Source organism: Ornithodoros turicata, chromosome 1 (assembly GCF_037126465.1).
Source record: "Ornithodoros turicata isolate Travis chromosome 1, ASM3712646v1, whole genome shotgun sequence".
NCBI lineage: Eukaryota > Metazoa > Arthropoda > Arachnida > Ixodida > Argasidae > Ornithodoros > Ornithodoros turicata.
In genome coordinates, this window is record NC_088201.1 from 104929439 (window position 1) to 104944700 (window position 15262).

Consider the following 15262-nt stretch of genomic DNA (forward strand, 5'->3'; position numbering starts at 1 on the left):
CACATTTATTTATTTATTTATTTTTCGATATGGCACGCCACGTGTGATTTTACTCATATATATCGGAGGGCAGCTCCGTCGTCGTAGCTGTTTTTGGTGGAGATGTTACGGCGGGCTGATTTGTGTCACACCTAATAGATGGCTTTGTGACACGGCTATAGATACATGTTCCTGTTTTGCGCTCCGTCGTGCCATCCTGTGGAGCAAGACAAAGGTGAAAAATGAAACAGGAATAAGGCGGTGCACTTCGTAATGCATTTTAAAAAGATCGAAATGCTGTGTTTACAGCGTCGTACTTCCTTATTGTTTCCTGGCATTTTCCAGCTGATAAATTAACTCAATGAGACTATATCATATGCATAAAAAGGGCTAGTGACGCCTATATATTCATCTATTCTAGCAGCGCGCAATAGCGAAAACCACAAAAAGACGACACGACACATCCGTTGCACTCACAACTAATGCAACTTTTATTGGATGCAGTCTTTTTAACCCAGGACGAAAAACCCGTTGCTATATACTACTCCGGTTATCAAAGCTTGGTACATCCTCCGATTATCAGAATTCGAGCTACGAGAGATAGTATTCGAGCTACGAGAGATAGACGATATCACTGCTAGCAGTAACCTGGTTGGAGGTATGCTGAGGCAATGTCCTTTTTTGTTTTGTTTATGTGGAACGCTTCTAAAAGTTTCCTTTTCCTTTTGGTGTTGGCCTTCTTAATTACGGCCCGAAACCCAGCTCTTTGGGTTCGTCTCCGATCTCTACGAGGCATTGAAAAAAGACGGGGCATCGATCTGGTATATATCTATTTCTCAAAGCCGTTTGACCGGGTCCACATCACATATTACTCAGCAAGTTGACACTGAACGTCCCTGCTTGTGTTATTGGTTGGATTCGCGCGTTCTCATCAAAGGGAATACAACGTTTCCAATGGGCAAATTCTGTCGTGGGTTATTGAAGTTATCTCTGGTGTTCCACAATGTACTGCTTTAGGTCCCATGTTATTCGCAATGTCTACTAATTATCTTCCAGTTGACATAAGCTCTAAAATTATTGTATAAATAAAGAAATTGTTCACGATAATGCTACATTAATTTTACAGTATGGCCTGAATAGTATCGCAACCTGGTGTGGAGAGTGGCAATTATCACGGCCAAGAGTTAGTTCATGACAGTTTCTAGACACGAACGGAATAGGGTTAACGAACATTACCTATTGGACAGGCCCATCGAGCGTGTAAGTTGCTTCAAATGTTTAGGAATTTACTTTTCCGAAGTCTTGGGTCTTGGGGTCTTGTCTTGGAATTACCGTATTGATCATATAATTGGCAAAGCAATGCGCACCCTTAAGCAGAAATTACACCTAGCTTCCCAGCAGTTACGAAACGCGCGTATCAGGCTTATATTCGTCCGAAAGTAGAGTATTCGTCGCAAATCTGGAACTCATATAAGGTACATATGGGTACACATAACCCATAAGAACAATTTGAGAGGGTACACCACAAGTCTGTGCTCGTTTTATTTATAATGCATATGACATTAACATTGGCATAACGGCATTAAAGCTAGAAAACTGTATTGTACTTCTTCGGAAGAGAGGCTTAATTACCTACCATTTATCCACAAGCTGTTTCAACACGGATCGCCATATTTAGAACCCGCCGATTTCGTCTCTGGCCGTGTTGATCACACATTTTTGCATGCTGCGTTTGATACTACTGAATATTTCCTGACTTCGCCATTACACTGTTGTGTATCTAAACTGCGTTCCTACATTGCCTGTGTTACTAACAATGCCGACTTCACCCGACCGTGCGTCTCTTGAGTGTGTCGTTATTAGGCGCTGCTAGAATGAATAGTTTCAGCCCATACCAATTACACTAACTGCGGACATTGCCTAAGTACTGCCATCATCGTCACCAACGTAATTACTTCTTCCCAACTAGGTCTTCATGACCCTTTAATACTCAAACACTTGAAATACTCAAGTGAAAGGGTTCACGGTGCATATTCTGTGAACCCAGTACGTTCTTGAATTAACTTCAACAGAGCTCACCGTTCAACAAAGCGATTACTTTTGAATATGTACAACACTCAATCTTACGCTTTTTTGCAGACTTGATGCAAAACCGTTACTTTCGCTGTTATCTCGACAAGATGTGCTTGTGGAGTGTAATACACCGCGCTATTCGCTAACGACATTGAGCGCAGTGTGCTGACACCACAGCAACCTTGATAAGAAAAATACCAGCTTGCGTGGCTTAGTGGTTAGCGTGCTGGCCATGTCGTGTTCAGAATGGGAGAAGAAAGACGGGTTCAAATCCCGGTACCGGCTGTGCTGTCTGGGGCTTATCCTGGGTTTTCCTCAGACGCTGCCAGACATACGTCAGCACAGTTCCCTTAGAAGTCGCCCCATGAGGCACTTTCCCCCAGGGCGTTGATCGTGACGTTGCCAACCTCTTTGAGGCCGACATCGGCGGGCTATTTCACCAGCACAATAAGAAACAATGATCGGCAACAGGAAAGTAACCGCACGAAAAGCACAAACAGACAACCATGAACATCGCTGTCCCTCTTCTCGAACAGAGTTAGGTTAGTTATGTTGCGCTGTTGGACGACATATAGCATTCGCATTGCACAAGACCATTTTTTGTGCGACAAACAGCTCCTCTTGTTCTCACCCATTCTCACTCCACCACAGCTTCGGCACACAGCTCCGAGAGACCGTTTGGTTGTGCACTGCCAGCATACGACAGCCAACACTGTTTCACTGTTTCTAGAGCTGCTCAGCTGTAACGGAAACTGAACGTCAACTGAAAGGGGCTGTGAGTTCGATGCGTTCAATTAATAAAATTAAGCTTAAGCGGCGGTGGTGCTTTTGCCGTGTTGGTGATGGTTTGCGACTAGCTTGCGGTTAAGCGCGGGCCAGCCATGCAGTGCTTGGGAAAAAGTGTTCAATCTTACCCAGCACGGCGTGAATTGCTCGTAATATCCGTAGAGCACTGGTACAGATCCTCGGTTGCAGAAGTAACGGCACTTGTGTGGAAACACTGTAGCGTTCCGCTAAAAGGGGTACATATTCATCAGTGGCAGTTATTCGTAACAAAAAACAGCTAGACAGTTAACAGGAATTGGTCACCAACAGAGCGAACGTTGGTATAAATGATACAATCGTCGGCAAAAATACGACGTTGTACAATAATAATATCTTTAGTAATATCATTAATGACGGTCAAAAAGCGAAGTCCCCCCTGTCCCCCACTCTTCCCCGCTGTCCTCTCTCCATCTGTCCACGCCTGTACGCCTCTCATAGCCACAGTTGCTTCGCGGGGCTAACACGGAATTTTAAAAAGAGAAGTGGTCCCAAAACTGACCCCTGGGGAGCTCCAGACATAACAGCTGCACGTGTAGAACGCGATTGGTTAAATTGGACAAATTGCTACCAGAAAGATAGACAGAAAACTTAATAACCAGGGGATTAGCGATTAGATTAGCTACTTCAAGTAGTAATTTTTCATGTGACACCCTTATGATCTTTGTTGTCAATGCGCCATTAAACTCCCAATCATCATCATCATGATGTGACACCCGGTCAAATGCTTTGGTATAAAAAAAATCTCGTCAGTTTGGCCACGATCATTTCAAATGCTTGAAAGGTCATAAAATGCTTCGAGTAGCTCTGTTACTGTGGACACTCCAGGCCGAAACCCATACTGGAAGGCTGTGAAGAAATCGTTATCTGTGAGAACTGTACCCAGATGTTTGTTCGGGATGTGTTCTACAACCTTATCGCATGTGTGTAGCAGTGATACGGGTCGATAATTACACTTACACTCTCACAAAAAAGGGTGTGAAAAGGTGGCAACTTTAATAGTTACCACCTAGGTCAACATCGCGTCTGATAAAGGGTGTAAAAGGGCGGCAAAAGCAATTATCATATATCAGAAGCGGTAACCCTATCATTCGTAGGTAGCAGGTAGAACTTTGCAACCTTTTATGCACAACATATGCGACAACTATTACCTCCTAAAAGGTGTAACTACTCCACCCTTTTTTGTGAGAGTGTATTACGGTAATTACGGTTATTAAACTGCCAGCCTTATGTAACGGAATAACTTTGGCCACTTTCCACTGTTTTGGGACCACTCCTGTAGACGTAGACTTATTATATATTAGGTATAGGAACTTGGTACACCATTCAGCATATCGTACTAAACGGCATTCGAGATTCCGTCCACACCTATCGCTTTTTTACCACCTGTCTTAAGTAGCAACTGGAAAATTCCTTGAATAGACACAGTCTGATATCTGCAAGAAGTTGTTCAATGCTATCGTTTAAGCGGGACAGACCTCGTTGTCCGTTTTATAGGTAGTGGTAGGAAAGCGTTCTTTCATGTGGCATCGTGACCGAGGAAAATATGTGTGGAAGTCTTCATGCCTTCACGGACAATGATATTACGGGAAAACTGACAACGCGACGGAGTGAGTCATCTTCTGGAAGTACAGACGCATGTCATATATGCAGTCGGTCTCCGAAACAACGGCAGCAGGTCGAGTCGAGACACAGGGCAGGCGTAGCGTTGTTCCGAAAATGAACTTGGCGGCGGAGCAAGTGAAACCTTGATTGAGTGCGGAGCCGATGCAAAACCAGGCGAGATGCAGGTGGTCGATCCAATTACCGGCCGTTGCACGGGCGGTGAGAGCCGCATCCAGTTTACGCTGAAGGCATTCGGCAAGGCCATTGGAGGCTTGGTGCGGTGAATCTCAAAAAGGTGCAATATAGCTTGAAGAGGCACTTTGAAATTGTCTGCCATAGTCGCTGGTGAATCGAGCTTGGCGATGAAAGTGTGCGCTCCAGGCCACCACAGCCCAGTAAACCACGAACGTCTAATGGACATCTAGAGGATGGTACACCGTTGATATCTAGTAGACATCCGGATATGTCCAGCTAGCGTGGAATAGATGTACTATGGATCGTCAGAAGCTCATCCATAATTGTATACATGGATATCTTCTGGATGTAACAGCTGGACATTTGCACATCCAATGGACGTGCTTGTGAGGCATTGCGACATCTAATATACGTCCTATCAATGTTCCTACTGGGTTAACGACAATTTATAGACCAGATTGCAAATCTACTTTTTCTGCCATTTTGTGTGCATGAACAGCGCAAATGACGTAGCTGTGGCCGTACCCCACCCGGCACCGCTTGTGCATTTCTCAGTAGCCTCTATTGGCGTACTGGATGGAACATATACTAAACTACCAATAGTTGCGGGATGTTTGTTAAGTGTAGTGGGGCCGAAAACGTTTCTAACGGTGACGAGGATGTGATTCTGCAATTAATTCGTACGTCTGCAATGAGTCAAACTGCCCGCTAACATTTCTGATATTCCTTGCTAACAAATATTGTGTTTGGAATTCAGGCTATTGTCTATGATGAGGTTACCTGCTGAGTGGAGCTGTCAAACCTACAGGTTTCCTGTGTTGGTGGAAGAGTGCTACGTAGATACTTTGCAGAGAGCAGGACGCGAACAAATGGAAAAAGTTGCTTTTACTTGTTCTCCAATTTCTCGCTTTCTTCTAGCGCTATACGTAAAAATTACTATTGAATTGATAATCGAAACAACGTTTCGTAAACGTACGTCTATATTATCGTATGTTAATCCGGTAGGAACATCGACTGGACGTATATTAGACGTCGCAATGCCTCACAAGCACGTCCACCGGATGTGACAAATGTCCCGCTGTTACATCCAGAGGATATCCATTTATACAGTTATGGATGATCTTCCGACGATCTATAGCACATCCATTCCACGTTAGCTGGACATATCGGGATGTCTACTAGACATCCCAAATGTCTTAAACTTTTGGATCTTTCTGGTATGTCTAACAGACGTTTGTGGTTTACTGGGAGGGGCATGGTCGACAATGTAAGTAGTCGAATCGGAAGGGCGTGGGTGTCGAAAGTAAGTACGGTTTCACATTTACCACGCTCGAGTCATGGTAGCGCGTCTGCTGGAGCGTTCTGATCACCGTGTGTGTGCATATAGCGAATGAGCGCCGTAGACTAGGAGATGAAGGAGAGACGACGAACGTCACCCACAGAACCAGTAACCGCCCCTGGACAGCCGACAAGGGTCCGAGCATCCGCAGCATAAAGTGAACATCGATTGAACGCCCCCAGGACGCGTTAGATGGGATGCTACAATGAGTATACATCAGCAGTCGTCCACGTATATTAACCTGTGGACACCGTGCGCACACTATCCGCAGTGTGTCCACAAAGAGCTGTTTGAGCACCCCTTTTCGCTCTTCACACTCCAGCTCGTTCTTCTCTCCCGGTCTGTCGTCTGACTGCGTCGCCGCCAAAGGAGAAATCTGCGCAGAAGGCTTGTTTCTTCCGCAACGCGCAGAAGAGTCAGTCATGTGATGCCATAGCCCGTTGTGCGGATGATTTCAAACGCCGCTGGAGACGCTGGAGAAACATGGCGGCGTCTGCAATGGCTCGGAGTAATACGGTAATTTTCAACGCGAACAGCACCAGTACAACTTGAATTTTGTGAAGACTTAGGTGCATATGCCTTGTAGGTAACGGATTCTCCATCGGGGGCCAGTATCTATGACCCAAATGCAGGTAAACGGCCGTGGTGCCTTTGTTTCCTAACGCTCCCGTTTAAGACTCATTTGTTCTTCAAGTCGCTTTAGCCCACTGGCTAGTGAGAAAAAAAATGCAATCGATCCTAGCTGAGCTTGTAACATAGGCATATTAGCACTGCGTGCTACTTTTATTTTGTGGTTCACTCACTGTGTTCTTGATGATCTTTCAGGAATAAAGGGCTATACCGCTCAGCATCGGTCATACATTGCTGCGTGCGTCTCAGCGTCTTCCAGAGAGTATGGGGTGTTTTCTCTATCAGCAGTCTTGGAATTATTTACTGTCTTATGCGTTACAGGTAAGAATGTTAGGTAAACGAGAAGTACGACCAAACGCTGGTATGCGTATGTGCCATAGGCAGAGACCGACGATGCCTGATTATGTCTGTTGTTTTTATCAGTGTGCCTCGGTGGAAGAACTTGGCCAGTGAGGTCCAGAGGCCGGAAGACACAGAAAGGAACAATATCAAGACACCGGTAGCCATTCATAAGATGTGAAGGAGCGTGAGGATACAGTTGCGTCGGTTTCATGCAAAATGCCAACTAATCATACGGCGAGTAACATGGATGTTTTTTTTTCTTGTCTTCATAAAGTGGTGATATGGTGATCACGATCTGTATGAACTGGAATGATCTGGATATGGTACCTTGTCACGTGCTTGCATTATTTGTACTGCCTATGTGCCGGGAGGCATGTACGAATGCACATGTAAATAAAGTCCACAGAGAAATAAAGTATTTTGGGTGCACGCTTGCGTCCTTCTGTGTATCTCCTGATTAAAATTACGATATTTCCATAGCCGCGCGATACCTATAGGGCCGGAATAGAGATCCTCCACAGGTCCCTCGAAGATCCGCATCGGCGGTCCTACGACGTCCATTTCGCATAATTTTCTCTTGATTAGCACGGTAGTACGGGCGCAGTTAAACGTAACCGGGAGCAAATGTGTTCGTTCGTGAGACGTACCCAACATCCGCAACCCGACGTTCGCTGGATGTTGGTGGGCGGTTAATGGTTCTGTGGGCAGTGGGACTTGGAAAATTCGTCCAACAAGTAGACAACGCGTTATGTGTGTAAAGGTAACATAGGTTTTTCTGGGCATACCCTATAGATAGCTAGTTCTCGACTGAAGGTGCGATTCTTCTCTTCAGACGGCTTGATCCGCTGAGAAAGGAAAAGCAGTTGGAGTTCTAACCTGGGGTACTGCTGCTGAAGAACAGTGCCTATGGCATGCCGCGAGGCATCGATCACGAGGTGATTGGGCACTTGCATGGTAGCATCGGCAAGAGCCGTTTTCACCTTGTTGAAAACGTCGAGAGCTTCGGGACGAAAGGTCACAGAGGCGTAGGCCTTCGTGCGTGCGGAGCAAGCCCGACGGAAGTCTTAGTACATCGGCGCAGTGCGGTATAAACCGACGATGGAAGTCGGTGAAGCCTAAGACTTTCCAGAGCTTCATAAGCGAAGAGGGCACGAAGAAGCCTTGAAGTGCTTGAACTTTGGATATGCCCTGTGGAGTAACATTCCTGAAGCGTCAACGAGGAGAATCCGGATAGGCATTTGCTTGGATTGATGACGAGGCCGTCCTCGTACGTCTCAGCTTTCCGAGCAACCAATAGTTGCCACGGTGTCTGTTCTCGACAAGTGGGCAACGACGGGTTAGGAGTATTCTATGATATGGTCGGCCAGCTGGTCAAGGGAGACTCTATCCGCCCGGCTACCACTAAACGAGCTTACCATGGCGAGCGCTGAAGAATAACAAACGCTTGATAATATGGTCGCATATGGTGTAGCTCTCCCTTGCTATGGCGTATCCTCGACTGCCGTGTGCAGTTGGTGCACGAGAGAATAGCTTCCTTCAGTAGTTCGTAAGGGTTGTCACGCAGCGGTGAAGTTTGGAGGTAGCAAAGCTGGTGGACAGTCGAGGCCGGGAGGTGGAGACGACATGGACACATGCTTCGTTAGAAGCGGCGCACGCGGCGAAATGCAAAACTGGCTTCAGTTTGATGGAACAAGGACCGTGCAATCGAATGGAGGGAGGCAGACTCTTGTCCCAACGGTGTCGATGACTGGTTGTCTCCAGTATCGTACAATTGGGTCCTTGTAGTTAGTGGAAGCGAAGGAACGTCCATAAAACGGTAATTGGAGCGTCCGCTCAACACATGCGGGCGTGTACTACTAAAGGATGCATCTGATCCTTTGATCTACACATCTGATCCCTTGGTCAGGAGCACCGTGACCGACTCAGTACTCCGTGCTATTTTATTTTATTCGCACGACTTCATGGTGAATTAAGAGAGGTTCCAGACGACGATAACGACTGCTATAAATGATTCCGCTGGTGGAGTACAACTGGGCTGCAGTAACGCACTTACCCGATCTTCTTGTGGTAGCTTCTTCTGCTCGTCACAACCGTATTGTACCATAATTCCGTCTGAGTTCGTTTCCTTGGGTTCCGTTTCCGCTGCAATAAGAATACCTCCTATGATTTAGCTAAGAAATGTTGATGCTTCCTAGATTGAGCTTTACATGCGAGCGTATTTTCGTCCACTCGGTGGCGTCCGCGTAGAGTCTATGCCAGTGGCGTCATTAGGGTGCGCGTCATCCGGTACGGGAGCATTTCCGTCTCCCCCTAGAGCCCATTTTTTATATCAAGGAATACATGATAAATAACAATATTATACCAGACGCAGAAGAAAAAAATCAGCTGCTCGCTGAGGGCTCCCCACGTTATTTTGTGACGTGCGACGTGGTCACGCCGCAGAGAAAGAGAGGAGGAGGGGGTACTGGTGAGGCGCCTCATCCCTTACCGTCGCGTCCCCTGGTGCGGACCACACCCATCGCACCCTCTTGTGACGCCACTGGTGTATGCTTGGGGATGGAGGAAAGACGCGTCTCCGAAGATGCGCAATGAACAAAACGAAGAAAAAAATGGTGTTCCTTCAAGATTTTTTTGCGGACGATCTACCGAGGAGATTTTTGTCCTGAAAACGGCTACGATATCAGGTCACCGAAAGGAACAGATGTTCTCATTGGGACAACTTCGTAACTTTGATAATGAAAAAGTTAATTAACGATCTCTAGGTAATTAGACATTGGACGGTCGCGCTACATATGGCCAAGAACATCCGCCGGCCAAGAGATGATAGAAGTGAAAAAAGCATGTCTATAGCCCTTATATTTTTTTTTGTGAAAAATCTGTATCGAAAAAAAAGCACCCTGTATACAAGGTACATGTTCATTTATTTTACTTTTCACGTGTGGGTGGTGTGGAATATCTGGCTCCTCGGTTGTGATCGCTAACATCTCCATATTTTCATTTTTACTTGTACACGCAGGGTCCGTACAAAAGCACTGCCTATGTGCCTCGTGTGCACGTCGGAGTGCACACGATAGGTCTTTCTTGATTGCCAATGAAAGGCGTGAGCATTTATGGCGCACGTAGTCCTACATACGATTAGCTTTTCGGGAGCGTAAGAAAGGGGACGAAATTTTCCAGGTAAAATATTGAGGTGCGGTGAGCGAAATTTTTATGAACCGCTGTGAGGAAATGATGCACAGAAAAGATTGTGCTGAGAAGAAACGTTTGGTGGTAAAAATCGGCAGGCCCGTTAGATAACAAAAACTATAAAGTTTTGAACTAATAGAAATGAGCTGAACCCTCAATAAACAAAACGAACTAGCCGTGGGGTATTCGAAATTATGGATGCAGGACATCGAGCAAAAATGATCTCTTCCACTTGGCGATTTTTCTAAACAGAAGCTGTTCTTCCCTCCGCAGGCGGTGTGCTTGGTTTCCGGAAATGAGACTTCGTGCCCCCTACAGTATTGTAGCATTACCGCATGACTCGCTCCTACGGCCAACGAAAATCCCAAAAATGACGTCGTTTTCTCCCTCGTATTTTCAAAGCGGGAGGTGTACGTCTCCGTGTGACGCTTTTGCGGTTATATTAGTCGCTAGAAAAGGATGTTCACTTTGCGCTCCCCACAGTCCACAAGCTACAACGACATTCCTCCGTCTAATGGCTGGCCATCAGCGTGCTGTGGGGTGGGTTCTGTGTTACGAGTGTATCCCCAGACGCCCCTTGCAGAGCACCGTGGCTTACTGCTCATTTGCATATTTTTGCCGAAACTTTCGCTCCAACATGTATTGATTAATGGTATCGCCAACCAACCGTGAGTCGAGTTCATTCTGTAAGCATACAAGTATGTTTTAATCACATCAATCGTATTAAGTTTGTATTAATCAAAACAGTCTCTCGTAATCGTGATCGTCATCGAGAACCGCAGTCGAGTTCAGATGCTACAGGACAACTGTCTTCTACACTGAAATTATTTCACTCGATTCACATTCAAGTTACGACAAAGTACCCACGCAGAAGGAGTAATACTTTGTGTTATCCTACAGGTGTAGTTGCAGTACAGGTTGTTTTTAATTGCTCCCAGTACTATCGCAATTCCTGAGGTATCAAACTAACGACATTGAGAAAGACGCTGGGTAGTACTTCCCTCAGAAACGTCATTGCGTGTCCATTGCATGGAGGGCCGGTGAGAGTGGGGTACAGTCAGGATGGAACGCCGGGGGCCCGTGCCTCTTCAGGGCCCGCCCTTACCCCAAGCCCGACGGTTGCTAGAACCAGGAGACGTGAAGAGGGGTCCCGGACAGGTCTAATCCGGAATTATGTACCCTGGGCGCGTAATTTCTCTCGCCGGCACATGTACAGTTATGCTTAGGAGGGCGGACGCGCTGCAGCAACAGGAAACGAAGCGACGTTCGTTAGCACTATCGTAGCCAGAGGGAGGTTCCGAATGTTCGACTCTCTCAAAATGGTGCCCTTGGTAGTGCATTTGGAAGTATGCAACGAGGGGAAATCCTCCTCTCCCATGTAAAGGCCTCACAGAACCCCTGCCAAAGTATTTTTCTATCCACGCCGGTGTTGGTCAGTATGGGTTTGTAGTCAGGTCAGTCCGATATAATGCTGTAGTGAGACTTAGGCTAGTTCAAGTTTTGTAGACTACAGGTCCGCTCACGTGTTCTAGGCATTAGTGTGTGCCGATTTTGGGGTTTGAGGATCTGGAATTTCGAACCTGTGGATTCTTAAGTGCGTGATTTCGACACGCCTCGTTAGAAACAACACTTGCCGTTTCTGTTGGTTGTGAACGCCGTAACGCTAGCAAGATTCGACGAAGCGAAGGCTGCTTAGAAGTACGAGGGGTGTTCAAGTCAAATCGGGATTTTCTGTCCCCTGAGCGTACAAATGACGCGCAATTTCTTTTTCGTCATTTTGACACATGACAGGCCTCCGCGCTCACCAGGTGGTGGTCCGAAGATGTGCAAAACGGAAGACACGTGGTGGACAAGATGGCCGACAACGAGGTGAGCGCGCACATCGAACAGCGAATTGCCATGAAGGTTCTCGTGAATGAAAACGTAAAGTCATCTGAAATTCACAGAAGACTTCAGGCTCAGTTTGGCCACGATACACTTAGCCGCAGCAAAGCGTTTGAGTGGTGCAAACGGTTTCGAGACGGTCGTACATCAGTGCAGGACGATCCCTGCCGGTGCGGCTCAGAGCCCAGTGTTAGAGCTCCTGAGAACATCCAACTTGTGGAGCGCCTGGTCCTCAAGGACCGACGGACAACATGTATCGAACTGGCTCGAGAGATGGACCTTTCTGTGCGAACGTTGAACACTATCATTTATGAACACCTCCAGTTTCGGAAAGTTAGTGCCCGTTGGGTCCCGACGGCGCTCTCCGTGTTTGACCGGCAGAGAAGACTGGAAATCTCCCCCAAGAGCTAAGGTACCGTTTCGACACTGAAGGACAGCCGTTCCTTAATCGAATCATCACGTGCGATGAAACGTGGGTGCACCATTTTACTCCTGAGCCTAAACGCGCATCAAAACAGTGGAAGCATCCGGGCTCACCAGCTCCCAAGAAGTCCCGAAGCACCCCGTCTGCGGTAAGGTCATGGCCACGGTTCTCTGGGACAAGGTTGGCGTTGTTCATGTTGATTTTCTGCCCAGTCGTACCACCACCAATAGTGCATATTACTGCCAGGTTATCAGGGATGTGCATAAGGCACTGAAGCAAAAGCGGTCAGGCCTCATCACCAAAAGAGTCCTAGTCCCACGGGACAATGCACGCCCGCGTACCGCGCATCTTATGGCACGCACCTTACAGGAGCTTGGCTGGGAGTTTCTGCCACATCCCCCTTACAGTCCAGACCTCACCCCCACTAATTTCCATCTCTTCGTGCCACTGAAGGCCTTCCTTGGGGGCCGCCACTTCAGCTGCGACGACGAGGTCAAGAATGCGGTCCAGTCATGGCTGCTACGAGCCGGTAAGGATTTCTACGCTGCTGGCATCCAAGCCCTCGTGAAACGCTGGGACAAGTGCATTAGTGCAGCTGGAGATTAATTTGAAAAATAAAACTAATTTCTCGCCAGTAAGTTCGTTTTACTTTTCCGAAAAGTGAAGAGTCCCGGTTTGACTCGAACACCCCTCGTATGTTGAACTCAGTAGCGTTCTTAGGACGCCGTTATGCCGCAGCTACACTTGTGAATCATCTGAATCGACATCCGGCTATCATTCGTTATCGCTCCAACTCTGGTGTGCCTGTATTGTACCCAGTTCGATTATGTAACCAATCATGGGCGCCGACTGCTTGGGGGCCCGAGCTCCTCCGGAACTTTCCCGAGAGGGGGTCGGTCGCAGGTCAGCTCCGAGAAGAGTACCCAGCATTCGTTAGTAGATGGGCAGGTTGGTACATAATCCTTTGATGCAGCGAAACACGAACAACCCCGATCGTGTTTGTCGTTCCTGTTTCGCTGCATCAGAGTATCGTGTACCCAGCAGAAACGCGAGATGTTTCCAGGAGCACCCTGAGAAACGCGTGTTTCAGGCGAGTGAAATCAAAATCTGCACAATCTGCACAATAATCGAAAAAGAAAAGACAAAAGCTATGGAGATAAATTCTTACCAGTAATATAAATATTTCTCCCATGAACCACCGGCAGCAAGCACAGAACGTACAGCAGCTTCATCCTGCGATACAGGTGATGAATGTCAACACATTTCCCCCTTTAAAATTTTCCGATGCTATCACATATGTAGACAATAACGTAACCTTTCTGGGCTGAGTCACATCCGGCCGTCCAACGGGGACTAGGCTATCACCCGCACACAATATAGGCGATTGAGAGACATGACACTCAATCTAAAAGAACGTACGTTCCTCAGAATTTTTATATTGTTAGGCGTGAATCCAATTGCTACATAGCCAAATAAAGTAATCGTTTTAGCCGGCGAACACCTAATGGTGGAATTTTAACGAGGTATGTCGGAAAGAAAATAGTGTAGCCATGAGAGTCAGCAGCAACCCAGCCCGGCCTTCTGAAGCGGCGCAACCATTACGCTCTGAAGAACACTGTCGTAAGCTTTTGCGAGGTGAAGAAAGAGGGCAGCTCCGAGGAGTAAAACCACGGGGATAAATTCGTAGATTGTTAAATTGGGTGTATGTATAGCATTCCTTTAAAATGCGTGAAGGTGCTGATTGGTGAGACCTCCCGTTGCGATAATACCAAATCAAAAGAACATCAGGCCAATGTGCCAAACAGGTTGACACCGTAGAGGAAAACACACTCGCAAAATATTTTCACCGAATTTGCAGCCATATCTATGTTCGGTGGCGCTTAACGTCAAAGGTTGATCTAGAAGTGAGGTGTCTTTCAAGGTTTCCTCTCAGAAAACGGCTGAAGGAACTTTGTCCGTAAGCATCGGAATAGTTGTAAAGGATTGCTCCTTCACTTTGTATTGCTCCTGCTCAAACTCGTGAGTCTTTCATATCGGACTAGACCTAGAAGTCCACTTATTTGCTGTACGTTTGCTTTTTTTTTTCTGAGTCACTGCATACACATATGGACATTGCACATATGAGATAATGCTCGTATTCCATTTGCCACATCGGTTTTTGTCAGCAAGCAATACAGCTACTTTATAAAATTTCGCATATTTCACAAATTGCTTTTCAGTTTTCTTTGATATCATGCGAAACTCTTTTTTCCGCGGGTTCATGAAGTGACCAGATCCACGTCTTTCAAACATTATATCCATTTGTGTATGCAGTGACTCAGAAAAAAAAATAGCAAAAATGCAGCAGATATGTAGATTTATAGGTCTATAGTATAGTATAAAAGACTCATCAGCATCAGAGGTTCTTTATATAGTATGAAAGAGCAAACCTTTATGACCACTTTGGCGTTTACAGACATAAAATGCTTTTCGACATTTTTCGAGAAGAAGGCACCCCACCCCTTCAAAGGCACCTCAGCCTCAGACGTTCAGCGCCACCTAACCTGCGAATTCGGCAAAAATATTTTGTGGCCGTTGGTTCCTCTACAGTAGACAACCAGTAAAAAAATTCAACAAGATCCGTCGTGGTCGAGCCACGTGATTGGATCGCTTCATGTGGAATGACCCAAAAGTTAGTCATCACGCAGGGAGTACCAGGCATGGTGTGTTCAGGAGAGTATTTCCAAATCTATTCGGTGGCTGGTTGGCATTTCCGAAAAGCAGACAACCCACTCCGTGTTGTT

General features: G+C 46.6%; 1 long non-coding RNA gene across 1 annotated transcript; it reads right to left on the minus strand.

The window, feature by feature from the left end:
* On the minus strand, positions 1 to 3069 carry LOC135367322 (uncharacterized). The gene is made up of 2 exons (XR_010414426.1): positions 2967 to 3069; positions 1 to 196 (listed from the first exon to the last, which is right to left on the minus strand). It is a non-coding gene; the product is annotated as an uncharacterized LOC135367322 (long non-coding RNA).
* Positions 3070 to 15262: the final 12193 nt, after the last annotated feature.